The 20108-nt window shown below is 35.0% G+C and overlaps 1 pseudogene; it reads right to left on the bottom strand.

The window, feature by feature from the left end:
- Positions 1 to 1405: 1405 nt before the first annotated feature.
- On the bottom strand, positions 1406 to 3886 carry LOC102601355 (uncharacterized; annotated as a pseudogene).
- Between the last annotated feature and the right edge of the window lie 16222 nt (positions 3887 to 20108).

Genomic DNA, 20108 nt, shown 5'->3' with positions numbered 1-20108 from the left:
TATGGAATAAGATTTCCTTAAATTTTAATATTTTTCCCTTATGGAACTAGGTTTTCTTTCTCTATAAATAGGAGACTCATTTACCCAAATTATATCACAATATTATTAAGAATAGAATCTCAATAATTCTCTCTCTGTTTTTTCTTCTCGTTCTCTTATTTTATAACAAAAATAACCAACTTAATATTTTAGTTTCAAGTTTCAATAGACATGAGGAATTATTATAATAGAGTACCAAAAAAAAGTTCGACTTCTCTAAGTCAACCAAATAAAGAAACAACGATAGATCAATTAGAGATGTTGTCACATTCTTCTCAAAAACAAAGCATTGATTTAAATACTCTAAAAATGACTTGCGAAATCGAATGGATGATGAGTTTTTAGACGGTTGTATAGTGCCTTATGTAGAAAAGAAAGTATTTCGTACTATTTATAATGAGTCTATTATAAGAACGTTTCAGGATATGAAACCTCGTCGAGTACAATTGTAATAATATATTTAAATTATGTTTTCAATAGTAGTTTATTTTCTTTATGTTAGTTTTGAATTATACACTTGTAATTCTATTAAAAATATTCCTATATTTAATTAAATATTGCTTAACTTGATTATTTGTTTTGGTAATTTAAATCGTCGTTTTTTTAAAAAAAAATTACTATTAAAAGTTTGGACACCCTTCATTAAATTCCTGGCTACGCCACTGTTTGGCACTCCATGTCATGTAGCTTAATACCTTGATCTATAATGCACCTGCATGATATTTACTGTTAATACCAATGGAGCGGATAGATACAAGAATAACAAAACAAGGGAACCATTTATAGGCAGGAAAGGTAATAAAATAGTGGAAAGAGAATGAAATGAAAAAAAGAATTAAACAAAGAAGAAAAGAGTGAGAGTAAAGAGCATATTGGTGTCATAGCTTCACCATAGCAACTCAATGAAGAATAAGAGGCAAAACAAGAGAGGGAGAACAGGGAGAAGAAGACGACCATTCATGTCCATTCTAGTATGTTATCCACAAAATCTCCTTTTTGTTTTTGATAAATACTATGTAAATTTCTTTTATGGTTTCCTTAACTTTTCTTTTTTCACTTTGACTATTTTGCTGTTTGTTCTGATCTTTCGTTATATACTATCTTCTTAAATATTAATGAATTGTATATTTTTGGCAGACATGTTTTTCCAGTACAGTGTTAGATTGTATTCAAAATGATAATGATTCTCTCTGATTCTGGTTAACTTCATAATTAACAGATTCATCAATTGCGGGGTTGACTTAAATAACAGAAAGAAAGAAAGACCTGCAAATTTACATTCATAAAAGTGGTAAATTGCATTCTTTAACATATTATGATTATTTAATGGTTTCTGAAAAGTCAAACTCCATAGATGCAACATAGAGGACATTGAACATGCACTATTCATCACAAATAGGGGTTATATACCATGAATGGTACTGAATGCTAAGCACCAAATCAGCCCACATACTGGAATTTAGTCTTTTACTTGGCAAAAGATAAACATTATTTTCCTACAATCTGTAGTTGCCCCTAATACGAGTAAGATGGTCCTTTGTTCACTTTACCAATAATATAAGCTAGTGAGAGGTCAATGCTAAGGAGTAGAACATTCCATAAAGAAGACAATTCCTAACAAAGACAGAGAATTTTAAATTTTAACAGTACAACAATAGCAAGTAAAACAGTTAGACATATTGCCACCAGAAAAGACAGGTGAATCAAGAATAGTGGACATCAAGTGCAAACATGGACATTATAATCCTTAATTATTGAATGGGTCAGTAACAGGGCCATCCATGTATGACACAACTAGAAAGGCCATTACCTGGATGCCTGCAGCCAGCTCCTTTTCGTTTCACTCAAAGTTAACACATTTAGAACGGGTACTCATCTAAACTTAAGCAGGAGACTGTGCTTTAAAGAGATTTCAAGCTTTAGACATTCCTTTGTCAATGCTACCAGATGGAACGACTCAGGATATCTCACTTAATCAGGATATAACTCTCTTTTCAGATCTTTCCAGACTTCAAGGCCTTTAGGATGAGGATTTACATAAGTCTTCATGAATAATTTCTCTGAGGAAGCTATGATAGTGCTCAAAGACAATGTTGGGTCAACTTTTCCTTGATCTTTGAGCCAATTATACATTGAAAGCCTAAGTGTGGTTCTTGGAATTGTGTAGTTTAGGTAGGATGGAAACGAAACTAAAGTAGACAGTGGAAGACCCAATGTATTCAATAGAAAATCAATCTTTGCCTCAAGTACCTCTTTCCTTTGATTGAGTATTTGCGGATATATTTTCAGCACTGAAGCAACATGCTTTCGATCCAAACCAGCATTTACCAAACAATCAAACCTCTCTTGGAGCTCCACCCCTTTTCCTCAAAATAATTTGAGAGCTTTCTCCATTTCGCTCGAGTTCTCAGCAAAACCCAAATCCAAAAGGAACTTAGTTTTCATCATTTTGGATCTTAGCTCCTCCTCAGCTATTGGTAACCGTTCAACTTTGGCTCCACGAACCAAATTCCGCAAAAATTCTGGATTCTCCTTGATCACACTACAAAGCCGCTTCTTCCCTGTATTCAGGGTAGTTAGCAAGCTTGTAGCTTTCTTCAAAACACATGAGCCTAGCAATGTAGGGTATGAATGAATAATATTTCCAATCTCTAAGACAGGCATCTCAATTTCAATCAAGAACTGGTAGCATTGCCTCATAGTGAAAACAAATGTGGTTATTGGAATTTGTGGCAAGCGTAGAATACATCATGTAATTTGGGTTTCTGAATACCAAATTTCAACCAGAATCCAATTAGCGAAAATGTAGTACGTCCGGAACAATCAAACAGAAGACCAGGAACTTGACAAATTAATTTTCCTAATTGTTGATCAGTCAAGCCCAACCCGTTCAAGAAGCATATGAGCTCGAATAAGTGGCTCCAATCAATAGAATCTCCATTCAATTGCTCCTCAATCCAACTATATTCAACTCCTGTTTTCTTTAATTCCTCAACAACTTGAAAAAATTCCTTGTGTACATTCCCAATCAAAAGATAAGGACTTGCACTAACAAGCTTAACAACAATAGACTGATCTATCCCAACCCCGTGAAAAGAAGCAAGTTTCAAGTCCAAAACTCCAGAATCATATCTCAAAACTTCTGGAGCTTCAGCAAAAATCCTTCCTATCTTATTTCTTGAAATACCATAATTACACAAGATGTGATAGTTATCAAGCAACCTATGATCATCATTCAAAAACATGAGATCTCTAGGAAGAAATGGCAAGTACTGACAAGGTTTCAGACCAATGCTCTCAAAGAATGGTTCAAATTCATTGATTGGATGATATCGCAAGAATCGAGTTAAGGAACGTCTAATATCATTTTCATTATCAATTCTTTGTAATAAGTTGGAAAGAAAAAAAGGTGAGTTTTTACTCATATGTTCAGCATCCATAAACTGCAAACTTCTAGTGGAATGCAAGTAGTCTAGCAAAGCAGCTTGTGCTTCTTTCTTCACTGCACGAGGTATATGACATTCTTCTTCTTCTTCTCCTTGTTTCAATTTAGATTTTTTAGCAGTTGCATAAAACCTAACCTTTTGGGAGGAACCAAAAAATGGTTTAGAATTGTTAAAAACATAACCCCATTTGAGAATTAATGGAGTTATCAGTTTCTGCAAATGCTTCATCAATGGAAAGAGAAGGATAAATCTCTCTATGATTTCAAGAAATTACTTCACTTTCGATTCTGCGGGAAAGGGTTTGAGTTGGCAAAGTAAGAGCACAAAAGGGTTTTGCAGCTGTGCTAGTTTTAATTAGGGAGTCGGGTCAATCCTATTCCAAAAATAGAAGAGAAAGGGCAGCTAGAGATGGCAGGCAATGGGGTGGGGTGGGGTGGGTTTAAGGTTATGCAGGGTGGGGTGAGTTTAAGATGGTGCGGACAGCGGATTGTGGATATATGTGATTTTATGTAGGTTCAAATTTAATTTTATTTTTTTATATGTTATAAGAGTGATAAAACATTATTTGTTAAAGATAACTTTTTTAAAGCTAATAAAATATTTAAAATAGTAGATGAAAATAGTTTAATAAAAAATGGGAAAAAAAATAAATATATCTCCGAACTATCGTAAATGGTATGTAGATACCCTCTGTCATACTTTTGGGACATTGGTGTCCCTGTCGTCCAAAAACTAGAGTATATATACCCTTTATACTAACAGACATACACGTGTCATAATCTTATTCACCTACACGACATTTATTAAATATCGGCTCCACGGATAAGATTGTGGCATGTGTCCCTATTTAGTCGTCCGTTAGAATGAAGAGCATATATGCTCTAGTTTTTGGATGGCAGGGGCACCAATGTCCCAAAAGTATGACGGGGTATCTGCTTACCATTTACGATAGTTCGGAGGTATATTTGTCCTTTTTCCCATAAAAAATAATACAATTTCTTATATGTTTCCCAATTGACCTCTAAAAATAAATTTTTAAGTAAATATCTATTAAATTAATACAACTTAATGAAAAATGAACTTATTTTTATTATTTATATTTTTACTATCAAACTTAACTAAAATATAAAATATTAAAAAAAAATGCAAGGAGAATTTATGCGGGATGGAGTGAGCGGGTTGAAAATGAAAAAGTTGTTATGCGGAGCGGGGTGGGGAGGATTAAAAATTGCGGGTCAAGCTCAACTCGTCCCACCCCATTGCCATCCCGAAGGGCAGCCCAATCATAAAGGTTTATTCTACCTAGTCCGAACTTTGTACGTCTAAAATGGTCTCTTAACTATATATTTATCAGAGTTAGTTCTTTAACTATTTTAAAACTTATTAACCTTGGTTTTTTAACTATACACTTATCGACTTTGGTCTCTTAATTATATACTTATCAGTTATCGGTTTTAATCATTTAAGTATTCAAAAGCTTATTAGGTTTGGCCTCTCTCCATTTATTTATACAAATAACTTATATTTATATTAACAAAACTCATGTCTTCGTGAAATTCAATCTTTAATCCATTTTTTTAGTTGTTTCGCTCTCCCCGCTACTTTTTCTTCAAATTACTCTTATGAAAAAAACCATAACCTCATCGAATCAAAATAAAATTAATGAGAAAAGAATATATAAGTCCTAATTTTATTGATAAAATGAAGCATATTATTATATGCTAATGACTTGCGTATGTTATGTTCTCTTCTTTAGCGGTTAACGGTTCATAAACAATGTGATTTTTTTAAAAAAAATTTAATACAAAAGAAAAATTAGAGATTTGATCTCATTACTCAAAATTCTCTATGTAAAATAAAATGAACAGAATAATAAAATAGATCTATTTAGAAAAAAAAAGTTACAAATCTACCATTTTATAAATTTCAACATCTGAAAAATTAAACAAATTTTCTTCAATTTAATTGTTGGAGTACAAATTTGGAATCAAAATCTTTGAGAAAAGAAATTTTAGTTTTATTTCTATTGCATTAAATTTGTTTCCATTAAATATAAATAAATCTCTCCCCAGACATAATTGGTGATAATTTTTTTCATTTTATAAAATAAATTAGCATATACAAGTCATTAGTAGTAATAATATGCTTCATTTTATCTTTCAGTGAATAAAGTTAGTGCTTTTATTTTCTTTTCTCGTGATTTTATTTTGAATCATTGAGGTTAACTGTCTTTCCATAAGAGTAATTAAAGAAAAAGTGGCCGGGGGGGAGGCACAACTGGAAAATGGGTTAAGGATTTCATTTCACTTAGGCATGATTCCGTTAATATAAACCTAAGTTATTTGTATAAAAAAAATGGACATACACTGAACTTGATAAGTTTTTAAATACTTAAAAAGACTTACACATGGAAGTGTATGTAATTACCCTCCAAGTCATTTCCTCCATTTTTCAATCTTTTTTACATTTAGAGTATTTTCGTAGCGATCCAAAGTCATTTATGACTTGCTGAGATTGACAGTTCGGTCCCCTGATCGTTCGCTTATATTTTGTACAAGTTTTCCTGTTTTGGAGTTTCTAAAGTATGAATAGTTGACTTCGATCAAAACTTTAGGTAGACGACTTCAAAATACAATTTCGACGATTTTGTTAGCTCTGGAACGTCAAGTTTTTTCTAAAAGAATCTTTGATGCAGATCTCAAAATTTTTGGGCTCATTTTGAGCTACATTATGGATTTTGGCTCAAAATAGAACTTGAGTGTGGGACCCACTTTTTATTGAGATGACCTCCACTGGAAGTTTTGACATCCTCGTTGAGTCCAAAATGTCAAATTTATGGGGTAGCATAGTTCATTCGCGTGCACAGGGTTCCGAAAGAATGCTGAGAACCATGTCAGAGAATTTCCTAACTTGCTGAATATGTTGATGCAAAATCATGTGCATGATTTCCGTTAATATAAACCTAAGTTTTTTGTATAAAAAATGAACATATACTGAACTTGATAAGATTTTAAATACTTAAAAGGCTAAAACATGTAACTGTATGTAATTACCCTCCAAGTCATTTCCTTCGTTTTCAATCTTTTTGACGTTTAGAGTTTTTCTATAACAATCCAAAGTCATTTATGACTTGCTGAGATAGATAGTTCGGTCGCCTGATCGGCCGCTTGGATTTTGTATATGTTTTCCTATTTTGGAGTTTCTGAAGTATGAATAGTTGAATTCGATCAAAACTTTAGGTAGACGACTTCAAAATACAATTCCGACAATTTTGTTAGCTCTGGAACGTCGACTTTTATCTAGAAGAACTTTCGATGAGTATCTCGAGACTTTTGGGCTCATTTCGAGCTACATTGTGGATTTTGGATCAAAATAAACTTGAGTGTGGGACCCACTTTTTATTGAGATGACCTCTGCTGGAAGTTTTGACATCCTCGTTGAGTCTAAAATGTCAAAATTGTGGGGTAGCATAGTTCATTTGTGTGCACAGGTTCCGAAAGAATTATGAGCATCATATCAGAGAATTTCCTAACTTATTGAATCGGTTGATGCAAAATCAGGTGCATGAATTCCGTTAATATAAACCTAAGTTATTTTTATAAAAAATGGACATACACTGAACTTGATAAGTTTTTAAATAATTAAAAGACTAAAACATGTAAGTGTTGTAATTACCCTCCAAGTTATTTCCTCCATTTTCAATCTTTTTGACGTTAAGAGTTTTTCTGTAGCGATCCAAAGTCATTTATGACTTGCTGAGATTGATAGTTCGGTCGCCTGATCGTTCACTTATATTTTGTACAAGTTTTCCTTCTTTAGAGTTTCTAAAGTATGAATAGTTGACTTAGATCAAAACTTTAGGTAGATGGCTTCAAAATACAAATCCGACGATTTTGTTAGCTCTAGAACGTCGACTTTTATCTAGAAGAACCTTCGATGCAAATCTCGAGATTTTTGGACTCATTCCGAGCTACATTGTGGATTTTGGCTCAAAATAGAACTTGAGTGTGGGACCCACTTTTGATTGATATGACCTCCGCTAGAAGTTTTGACATTCCCGTTGAGTCCAAAATGTCAAATTTGTGGGGTAGCATAGTTCATTTGTGTGCAAGGATTGCGAAAGAATTCTGAGCACCATGTTAGAGAATTTCCTAACTTGTTGAATCAATTGATGCAAAATTAGGTGCATGAATTCCGTTAATATAAACCTAAGTTATTTGTATAAAAAATGGACATACACTGAACTTGATAAGTTTTTAAATACTGAAAAGACTGAATCATGTAAGTGTATGTAATCACCCTCCAATTCATTTCCTCATTTTTCAATCTTTTTACGTTTAGAGTTTTTCTGTAGCGATCCAAAGTCATTTATGACTTGCTGAGGTTGATAGTTCGGCCGCATGATCGTTTGCTTGGATTTTGTACAAATTTTCCTATTTTGGTGTTTCTAAAGTATGAATAGTTGACTTTGATCAAAACTTTAGGTAGACGGCTTCAAAATACAATTCGACGATTTTGTTAGCTCTGGAACGTCAAGTTTTGTCTAGAAGAGCTTTCGATGAGAATCTCAAGATTTTTGGGCTCATTTCGAGCTACATTGTGGATTTCGTCTCAAAATAGAACTTAAGAATGGGACCCACTTTTTATTGAGATGACCTCCGCTGGAAGTTTCGACATCCTCGTTGAGTCTAAAATGTCAAATTTATGGGTTAGCATAGTTCATTTGCATGCACAGGGTTCCGAAAGAATTTTGAGCACCATGTCAGAGAATTTCCTAACTTGTTGAATTAGTTGATGCAAAATCAGGTGTAGAAAAACACAGTGCTTTAAGGGTAGTCGCGCGGCTTGGTCGTGTTTACGAAGGGTTAAGTTGGGCATTGACCATTTTGGCTAATGCTATCGCAGACTTGAACACCGCGATTGGGCTGGTCTAAATTCTTTGGCACCGCGATCGTGTTCCTGGCGATGCAATTAAGCCAAAGGTTTTCAGCCTTTATTATACCAGAATAGTACCAAAATTTTAGTCATTTTCTCTAAGTTCTAATGTTGATAACTTGAGCTATAAAGCTCCGATTGAGGTCATTTCAGTTCCTACTAGTTGGATATTGTCGAGGCTATACGTTAGGATCATCAAAATAATGTTGTGATCTCGTTTTAAAGGTAAGTTCTTGCTCTGATGAACCTTTCATACCTCTTTAATGGTGATTTTTGGTTAATATTGTTGCATGAGTTATTTTAGCTCGTTTTCGAGTCTGGATTATGTCCATTTTTGGGGCACAAGTTTCTTGAGTTGTTTGGGATATAATGATGGAGTAATTTGGAATTTTCAGCATGGGTCCCATAATTTCATTTTGACTCATTTTTGGGACCGTCTTCAATTGTTGTGATTTGGGTGTCAAAACATCTTTATTGACATCACGATCAATTTTCTTATAGCATGGCGGTGATCAGAGATGATTCGAAAAAGTAAAAGTTTTGGTTAACGGTAAGGGAGCGCGCGTGATCGGCTTAGAGGTAGGCTACGATCTACTTTCCTATAGATTGTACTCTATTAGATGTAAAACTCATAACAAACTTGTCTCGAATTCAAAATACTAGCCAAAAAATATATACAGATAGACATGAGTCAAACTAGGACGCCATTGTTGAAGATGAAGGAAGTTGATGATTGAAACATGTCAAAGGATTAGGTCCAAGGAAGCTGACTGCCATGTGTACTGTTGTAGAGTTAGAGTCACACTAGACCTTCAGGACATTCATGTTACGTAAGGCACCATATACCACTCTTAATCAATTTGTTAATGCTCTTAGGAGTTTTGATATGAGGGAGGAAGAAGAAGAAGTGTCACAACAAAACGATAACATGGAATTCTCTGCCCAAAGGGGCAGGGGAAGAGGAAACTACTCTCAAAGAAGAGGAAACAATAACTTCAATTCCAGAGGAAGAGGCTTCAAGCCTATTGGACAAGGAACAAGTTCGTATAACAAAAAATATGGACCAAGTTCTCAGAACAGTCCTTCAAATGAAAGTCATGAGAGGAACAATACTGATGCGTGCCAAATTTGTGGTAGTAATAACTATACTTCTCTTAAGTGTTTCTACAGGTGTGACTACTCTTACCAAGCTGCAGATGAGCTACCATAAACATTGACTGCTACTAATCTACAAAACATTATTGATGACATCTAGTATGTGGACTCAGGAGCAAGTAGTCATATGACACGTAACTCAGGTATTCTAACTAATCTTAAACAATACAATGGACCAGATAAAATCATTATTGGGAATGGATCAAAGTTATACATAACACATGCCAGGAACATATCAGGATCAGGCCTAAAGTTAAGAGAAGTTCTTGTAGTTCCTAAGATCAATAAAAATCTACTCTCAATTAGTAAACTTGCAAAGGATAATTGTTGCACTCTTGAGTTTAATGAAATTAACTTTGTTGTAAAAGACAAGAAGACAAGGACACTGCTGGCCAAGGGATCTAAAAGGAATGGACTCTATGATTTAGAAGATAACAACATCTATGCTTTAATCAATGCACACGATTGGAACACATCAGACAACATGTGACATACTAGATTAGGACACCCTAGTTTGAAGTCTTTAAAATTTTTGAGTAGTAATAGTTGCATTAATGTTAGTAGTTGGAATAAAATGCCTATTATTTGTTCTAGTTGCCAGATGGGCAAGAGTTGTAAACTTTCCTTTGATTTGAGAAATAAAATTGAGAAGGAACCTTTATTGAAAATTCATTGTGACTTATGGAGACCTTCTCATGTTGATTCTTCTCAACATATGAAATATTATGTCGTTTTTGTAGAGGATCACACAAGATATACATGGATTTATCCACTGAAAAAGAAATCTGATTTTTTTGAGGTCTTTGTAGAATTCCAGAAAATGGTGGAAAAATAATTTTCTAAAGAAATTAAGATATTTCAATGTGATGGAGGTGGTGAGTTTATAAAAATAGACTTCATCAAGAATTTTAAAGATTGTCGCATTGTGAGACATATTTCATGTCCTAACACCTGAACAAAATGGAATTTCAGAAAGAAAACATAGGCATATTGTGGAGACTAGCTTAACTCTACTACATCATGCTAACTTATCTTTGTTTCTATGGGTTGAGGCTTTCCTCACTGTTGTGTTCCTCATTAATAGACTACTCCTCAATCCTAAAGATGGTGACTCAATTTGTTATGTTGTATGAAGAGCAACTTGATTACAACAACCTAAAGGTGTTTGGGTGTAGATGTTTTTCATATATAAAAGGGTAGCAACAAGTTCAGTCCAAAGACTTACCCTTGTGTGTTCATAAGGTACAACAGCTTACACAAATGATATATATGTTATCATCTCTCTACAATGAGGGTGTACGTATATAGACATGTTGTGTTGGATGAAAATACATTACCCTATGTGTCTCCAAGTCAATCTCAGACTAACATTGATGTCTCACCTCACCTTGCTACTTTTGTTGAATTTTTCTCTAAATTGTAGTCATATGATAATCCTAATTCATGGGAAGTACAGGCTGATAGTACGCAAGTTACTGGTGAAAATGCTACTCCAACAACCCATATACTCTTTGATGATGAGAGTGCTATTGACCCCTCAGGTACATGATCATATGATGATCATGAGAAAAATGTTGAAAGTGATGATCCAGACAGTTGTAACGAAACTCAGATTGATGAGGCTCTAGTTGTAGCTTTAGGATCTGCTAGTGGCAGTGAGGAACAGGTTGCACGTGTAGGTCCAATCAATGGTGGTTTATCTAATCCGACTTTCTCTGTCTCTAATACACAGGGAATACATTTATATGTTGACTTCTCCAAGTGGAATCTACCAAAGCATCATCAACCTGAAGATACTACACTAAAATCAACTACTTATGTTGATATACTTCCTGCACCACAAGGGCATCATATGATTACCAGACACAAGGCAAAGGAACAACACCTATCATTTGTTGCTCGCAGTATCAAAGAGATCTTGAGAGAACCAAATACTACTAAGGAAGCACTAAGATCACTTCATTGGCTTTTAGCAATGCAAGAGGAAATCAATGCTTTACCTAACAAGACATGAATATTGGTGCCCAAATCTCCTGGTATAAACTTGGTTGGTTCAAAATGAGTATTCAAGATAAAATTGAAAGTTGATGGAATAGTAGATAGATACAAGGACAAACTTGTGGACATAGGATTCTCTCAGCTTGAAGGGATAGATTCTGAAGAAACATTTAGCCCTATGGTTAAAGCCACAACTATTAGGGTGGTTCTATCAATTGCAATCAACTCAAAGTGGGAAGTTAGCCAACTAGATATCAAAAATTCCTTCCTCCATGGTTTCCTACAAGAAGAGGTGTACATGAGTCAACCTCCTAGAATCATTGATCCCAGGTATCCTAAGCACATGTGTCTACTTAAAAAGACATTGTATGGTCTTGAACAAGCACCAAGAGCTTGGTTTGATAGGTTTAGCATGCATCTCTTACACCTTGGTTTCATCTGTAGTAAGGCAGATCCCTCATTATTTACTTTGAAAACTCACAAAGTCACCATATTTCTCTTGTTATAAGTGGATATATTATTGTCACAGGAAGTAATCCATCACATATCTCAGAGTTGGTTCTACAACTTGGGAAAGAGTTCGCTATGAAAGATCTTGGCCTTTTACACTTATTTCTAGGAGTAGAGGTTAAGTATTTTGAAGGAGGAATTCACTTAAGTAAGAGTAAGTATGCTTATGAGATGCTGGACAAGACAGAGATGACTTTGGCAAAGGCTGTAGCCACTCATTTGGCTCAAAAGCATGGTTTACATGAAGTTGTGGGAGTCTTATAGATGCATCATTATAGAATGATGTAGGCAGTCTTCAATACTTGACACTCACAAGACCTGATATCACTTTGTGAATTTAGCAAGCCACTCTATGCAAAGTCCAAACATTGAACATCTTCAAGGAGTAAAAAGGATTCTCAGATACATTAAAGGTACTCTACACTTTGGACTCAGAATTATTTCATAATCACCATGTAGGTTGTATGCATATTCATATGTTGATTAGGGAGGTTGTACTACTGCTAGGAGATCAACTAGAGGCTATAACATCTACCTAGCTGCAAATTTTATTTCTTGAACTTCCACGAAACATACCACAGTAGCCTGATCGAGTGTTGAAGCTGAGTATAGAGCACTAGCCTCCACTGCAGCAGAGATGACATGGATTATGTATCTACTTCATGATCTTGGGGTGTTCCTTCGATCTGTTCCTACATTGTATTGTGATAACTTAAGTACCTTGTACATGACAGTTAATCCTATTATGCATGTTAGAACCAAACATGTTGAAATGGACTATCATTTTGCTCGTGAGAAGGTGTCCAGAGGACAACTTATCACTCAGTTTGTGAGGTCTAAGGATCAATTACCTGATATTCATACCAAAGAATTGACAAAACAAGTCTTTGCTAGATTTTGCAGCAAGCTAGGAGTTACAGTTTCTCCACTCACTAGCTTGAGGGGCAGTGTTAAAAATGATTGGAAGATGTCAAAGGATCAGGTCCAAGGAAGCTGACTGACGTGTGTACTGTTGTAGATGTAAATAATATATTTGTATTATAGTAGGACTCCTAGTGTAGCTAGTATAGGACTCTTCTCCTATATCAGCTTCCTTCATTTTCAAAAGCCATCATCTCACCCTCAAACTCCGGAAGCCCTTGCTGCTTCACAGAATCAACGTTGTCAGTTGGCGCTCGATTCTACATCAAGAAAAACAGATACAAAGTGTAGCATGAGTACTAAAACTATATGTACCCAATATGCATCATACTGTTCTTGGAAAGTAAATACATAATGAAAAGTGAGGAAATATACGGTATCTAAGGGTTATAAGAATGTAACAATGGCAAGTATAACTATACACCTCGATAATCCAACAGGAACAGAGAAAAAGGTAAGCAAATATCTATAACCTGATACACCTAAATTACACCTCCTAAAAGAAGTATAAAGCAGTTGTTGTTCAAATATAGAAACTAATGAAGGTTGGGGTCGATCCCACGAGGAATATGGTTTGGACTTAGTTCAATTGTTATTATTCGTGCTCTTAGTCATATTATTTTTGTAAAAGGGGGTTCGTGTAATCAAAAGTAGATTTAATATTGCCACAAGTAGAAAGTAACAAAGTAACAATTTCACGTATTTTAAATCAATAAAAGACGCAACTAAGGTTATGAGTTCCCCATGAGTTCATAACTTAGTAAGACCAGATATTTGTAACCTTATCTGTTGCGGCACATGCAAGATCGGTAAGTTAATTATCACCTAAGTGAATTGTTGCCTAAGTAGATAAATTTCACCTCACAACATGGTTAGTCTACGAGTGTATGTTTTAATAACACTACCATGCATTGATCCCAAATCAGTTATCCTTGGGTAAGGTCAAGCTATTATATGAGAGTTGATAGCCTAAAAAATCCATTGCGTAGTCCTTTTTTTCCATTCATTAGCCCCTTGCTAAGGAAAGTAGGAATACAACGAGTTTTAACGAAGCGCTTCGTTAAAAAGCGATCAAAGCGAAGGAAAAACAATACATGCATGCATACCGTTCGAGGATTACCATATGAATATTGAAAACCCAGAATCTTGAATTGAAATTCAAAGTCAAAAATCAAAGATCGATGTGTAAAAAATCTTCAAAATTTAGGAATGAAAGCAAAAGAGTTCTTTACTTCTATTTCCCGAACCGAGATTATTACGACCCCAAAGGTCGTGAGTGGAACCTACACTAGACCACCCGATGAGAGAACCAAAAACTAACCTGAAACCATCCAACACCATTTAATAAAACCAAGTTCATCATATAAAAGTAAGGAAAATAGTGTAGACAACCAAAAATTTGAGTTCCCATCTCAACCTAATAATTCAAAAATATTTAATGTGGAAAAAAACCTCTAAGAATTGAAAGTCACTATACCAAAACTCTAATCAAGAATGGAATGCAACCCCAAAACTAAAACATAAAACTAAAGTCTAATGGTGTAACACCCCGAAAATTTCTAAGTTAAGCCCAAACCATTCTTGAATTGTGTATAAGGTTGTACTGAGTGACTCTTAATTTTTCTTAGGTGTTAAGGTAAATTCTTTAGTGTGGGAATGATTTTTAATATCAATTAAGGTAACTAGAAACTCCTAGCACAAAGTAGAGTTGAAAGTTTCCTTACCGATTAAGTTTTGACATAAGATTTTACTTAGGTCAACTTAAAAAGACCATATTTCTTAGAATATAAGGAGTTGCGTGACCCATAGCCTATCACATTAAAGGTATTTCAATCCTCTTTCCAAAGCCACAAATTTCGCATCAATCCAATTTTTGAGTAAAAAGTTATGACCATTTTAGTAACTGACGTAGTGCAGTTCCGTTTTAGCCGCGGGAAAATTCTAAATAAGGTAATTTTCTTCTCCTTATACCACTAGGAAAACCTTAATAACGGATTTCGTAACTCCTATAAAGCCCTAAACAATCCTATTTCCATCTTTTAATCCATCATTCTCTTCTCTCTCAAACCCTAAGGCAAAACCCTAAGGAAAAATCAAAGTAGAAGACTTCATTCAAGATTCTTTCCATTTTTTTTAAGATTCTTCTTCAAGATAAGTTTTTCTCCAAGAATTCCATTCTTTCCAACTCAAATTCCTCCGTAAAATTATGAATCAGTTATGAAAATCATAATTCTTGGCCATAGAGATTTCAAGAAACTAATTCAAGAATCCTAAGAAAGATTTCTTAATTGTTCTCCTTCAAGCTTGGGTTTCAAGGCTTCTAATCAAGTTCTTCTTCAAGATTCTTCAAGAACCTTGTTCTTCAAGGTATCTAAGGCTATCATAGTGTTGGACTAGTTCGTCCTCACGCCCTACATCTACTTTCAAATCAGTAAAAGAGTAATCTAGGATTCTACTCCTAGATTTGAGTATTCTTGAGATAAGTTGATTTTGAGTTCATGAATTCCTGATTCTTTTGAAATTATATTCCTAAGTATTGAGTTTCAATATTTTTATTGATATTCTTGAGTTGATTTGTTTATGTCTATAATTCAGCATGAACCTTATTTTGAGTTATAAATTTTGAGAAGTTTTTCAAAGCCAACACTTGAGTTTTAAACTGAGTTTTTGAGGAAGTAAAGATGAGTTTTGAGAAAAAGTTTAAAGGTTCTATTTCATAAAGATTTAAGAATTTCTAATGTTATTTTATTCATATATAACACATCTCACGTGCATGTTTTCAAGGAGGTAAACACATCTCACGTTTTGAAAAGCATTTCAAGTAATGTAAGAAGTCCATTTTTTATAATGGGTGAATTGAGCACAAAGTTATATTAATTATTTTGGGAGTAGTATCGAGCACCGAGTTGGGTTAGAGTCTTTTATGATTCGAAAGTCCCATAGAACTACGTAGCCAGCGTAGGATATGATATTATTGATTCTTCATGCAACTTCTCACTGCCTCTGATAAGGCATATAGTTGGATCCATAGTCACGATATCATCCTATACTCCGGAAAAGTATAGGATGGCCTTGGTAACGTGAGGGGAAACATTGTATCATTGCTAGGCTCATGGTAATGGTTGGCGATTTAAGAAACTCTCCACAAGTAAAGTATATTATTTCATGTTGCTTTCATTATATATGTTAATGTAAAGCTTAAATGGTTTTCACTTCATGTTCATGTATTGATTTAGTTGAGTTGTTTTCATTCATTCAGTTCAATTATTTGTTTACTCATCCATATTACATACTCGTACATTCCATGTACTGATGTCATTCGACCTGCATCCTTTTATGATGAAGATATAGGTGTTCATGATTATCAAAAAGCGCTTCATTGAGATCACTATACACTTCAATTAGCTTTGGTGAGGCTCCTTGTATTCTAGAGGACTTCACAGTTACTTTCCAGTTAGTAGTTTTGAGGTGTCGTGGGTCTTGTCCTAACATCCTTCCTTAATAGTAGAGGCTTCATAGATAGATAGTTTGGAGAGTCTTTCAATTTCAGATATTTTTATTTAAAACTTATGTTTCATACTAAGTATATTCAACAAAATTTTGAGATTCAATAAACTATTTTTAAACGTTTCTTTCAATTTGATGCTTATGTATGCTTGAGTCAGTCTTCCGCTTGTAGTCAGACAAGATGAGGGTTCGCTTAAGGGCTAGCAATGGTTTCGAGTGTCAGCCATGTCCAGGGTGTAGACTCGGGTCGTGACAAATGTTGTGTTTGAGAAGATGGACAAGAAGATGTAAAAGAACCCATGACAGTGTGAAAGATGTAGCTCACCCTTAGATTCAAAGTCAGATGTCCCTTAACTAAGATCTTGGATCATCCGCTGGAAGATGTCATGTACTCAACAAGGGAAGAGCAGGTGCAGGATAAGTACACAAACCGTAATGTACTGGTAGGATGTCAGTCTAAGATATGAATGTAAACAGTTCACCAGAAGCAGTAACATAAAACAATATATATAACAACAATTTTCAAACCACATATACTTTCAGTCACATGTCATGAAACAACAATACTTGAATACATGTCCTACATGATTACAAATGCAAATGTTCGGTCCTCTCATGGAACCACAATCACATGTCTGACCCTCTCACAAAATACCCAAATTATTAGTGTATTGACATGGTACCCAAGCCATATATAGTTAGTGTATCAGTGTGGTACTCGAGTCAACCAACAATCACAGACAATCATGCACAATCACAAACGCAATGAACAATGCCACTTGAAAACGACAAGCCACAATAACAAGTCCACTGCATAAGATTATCAACATGATGTCATTTCATATGTCTTCCTATTCCTTACCATTCATTACAACAATGATACTAAAAAACAGTAGAGATGCATACCTACATAAATCGGAAACATACAACCATCACCTACCTCGAATCAAACCTCTTGGAAACTCTAAAGAACTTGAGCTTTCCCCTTGCGAAGTGTTTTGGCTTGTTCTTGGTCTAAAAGAAATAATAAAAGCAATAATCAACTAATGGTCTATAATTTATCTGTACTACCAACCGATCCTAAACTCGAGCCAATATATGATCATCTTCCCCAACTTAGAGCTTTTAGGATCATGTCAAAACCCTCCCCCTAAGAACAATAACCTAGATTCTATGGCTTAAGAATTAATGTCTAAGGTTAGGGAGTCAAAATCTTACCTTTACCGATAAATTGCATGAAAAAGCTAGTACAAACAACCCAAAATTGCCCCTCCCAACTCCAAGAAAAAAGAGTACAGAAAAAAGGGATTTGTGTAATGTTTCTACATAAAATCTCATTTCTCCCCGCTATAATGGTCCAGCCCGCTATAACGGTTTGCATGCCGTTATAGCGGGACGCCTCCCCTATAGCATGAGATGTGAAACTTCAGAAGAGAAATACCATTTTTTCACAACACAACCTCTTTCTTTGACGTCTCGACATATCCCATCAAGATCAATTCCAGGAATTCTATCTACCCAAATTTGATTTCGTAAAGCTCTATGGACTCCTTAATGTCTTGGCTAAAAAATTAACTTCACCAAGCCTAGAAATTACACCTCACACATTCCCTTATGACCTTAGACCTCACCTAGCCAGATTTCGTCTAAGATTGGCCTAGCCTACAAATTTTAAGTCGATATCTGAAAGATTTTCTGGCCCAAATTCTTTTTCTATCGGCCTACTCATAACGAACATATCGGATCATTACAAAGACGACATAAAAATGCAAAAAAAAAATCTAGAAAAAATATGTATAGGCATAAAACCCCCATCTAAAGTGATCTACGAAAACTGGATTTGATAACTTTTACGATCCAATCTATGAAAGGTAGTCCTTTATACGACTCGTGGGCACTTTTCGTAAATGACATACATTGCACAGTCTCTAAAATTTCTCCACAGAAATGAACTACGGTCTGTGGAAATATCTACGGCCTATACTTTACTCTCGTATAACTTAGGATTTTGTGGCCCTTCTCCAAATCTAAACCATGAACCCATTCTATGGATCGTACAAGTCTTTACGGATCGTACTGTTCATTCATAAAACTCGGAATTTTTTTGTCAAGTTTCTATATCTTTACTACGATTACCATCTATGGCTCGTGGATCAAGCTATGGTTCATAGAGTGACTCATAGATTGCCAAAATTTGGTTGGTGCACCTGTTGCTCACACTTAGCCTCCGAAACCTATTTTCCAGTAAAACAACCACAAAACACATAAAAAATCCACTAACATACACCAAAGAACTCACAGAAAATCTAAATTTTAAGCATTAAAGTGTCGTAAATTCACGACACATCAACACCCTCAACTTAACATCGTTACTTGTCCTCATACGATTGACACAACTAACAAAACACAACAACTTAGAAAAAAAAGACTAAGACCTCACATCAAACGCATGACTTTCAACATTTCAACTCACCAACACGATACCATCTTTTCCTTTTACATACTAAGTGCAACTTATCAAATTCTCAAGCTAACGTATGCGGATCAATGAATGACATCATCATGCTAATGGACAAGGTTTCATACATGGACAACACTCAGCTATCCAATCAACAATTAATAGCGCTATTCGCGTGCCCTTACCAAAAAACATCTCATTTGCGTACAGTATAATAACTCTCAATGTCGGGGACTAAGTAAACATTTGCACTCACAAAAGAAATTCGAACATGCATGCTTAATACCATATACTTGCCCTTATTTTCTACATCTTAACTTTCAGATAGTTAAATTAGGATCACTGTAGGACTTTACTTGGCTTGTAAAGTAGGCTCGAGGATGGATATGGTATATTTGGAAATAGTGAATATCGCCTTCGTTGACACTAGATGTCTTTACTTCACTTTCGCTCAACCTTTTATCTTCCCTTTCTTTCCATTTTCATCGACTTCCCAATGCAACATTTATTTCTCACAACCCTTTTATTTTTCTTGAACCTTTTTATTTCTTTTCATCTACCACACCTATTTGTCTCCTTATTTCCGTATTGACATCTGTTATTTCCGTACTTCACTTTCCGTATTAACCTCTACAGTTTTCACCATCAACTTAGGCATTTAGCCTGAGTTGAGGTGCACAATGTCCAAGGAGGGACCAAGGCCAAAACAAAGGTTTATATGAAAAACGTGAAGGTGAATAGGGTAACACAACAAAAAGGTATGTTTTCGGCTCAAAGTCATGGATCAAGGGATAATCAATTTCATTTGGTCGCTCATTTAGGCTAAATGGACTGAATCCAAGAACATATGATACTTTCCTAACCAACACTCTTATCGTCTCGTGAGATTAACATGGCAAGTTCTAGATTGGCACACACATTATATACACTACAAATAGCTCACCCACACATGACATCTAGTCTCACTATCAACTACTAACTATAAGATTCGTGTCCTTTAAATTAACACTTTTCATGTCAACATTCATCATGTCGTGTAACGATCCTACACAGTTAATCAATCAAATTCAGAGGGGTCTCAATTTTTCAAATCAAAACATATAGCAGAACTTACCCCGCTATAGCGATCTGCACACTCC

Source organism: Solanum tuberosum, unplaced genomic scaffold (genome assembly GCF_000226075.1).
Source record: "Solanum tuberosum cultivar DM 1-3 516 R44 unplaced genomic scaffold, SolTub_3.0 scf00450, whole genome shotgun sequence".
NCBI classification, from domain to species: Eukaryota; Viridiplantae; Streptophyta; class Magnoliopsida; order Solanales; family Solanaceae; genus Solanum; species Solanum tuberosum.
Note: the sequence above shows the minus strand (reverse complement) of the source record. Positions and strands in the feature narration are given on the sequence as shown.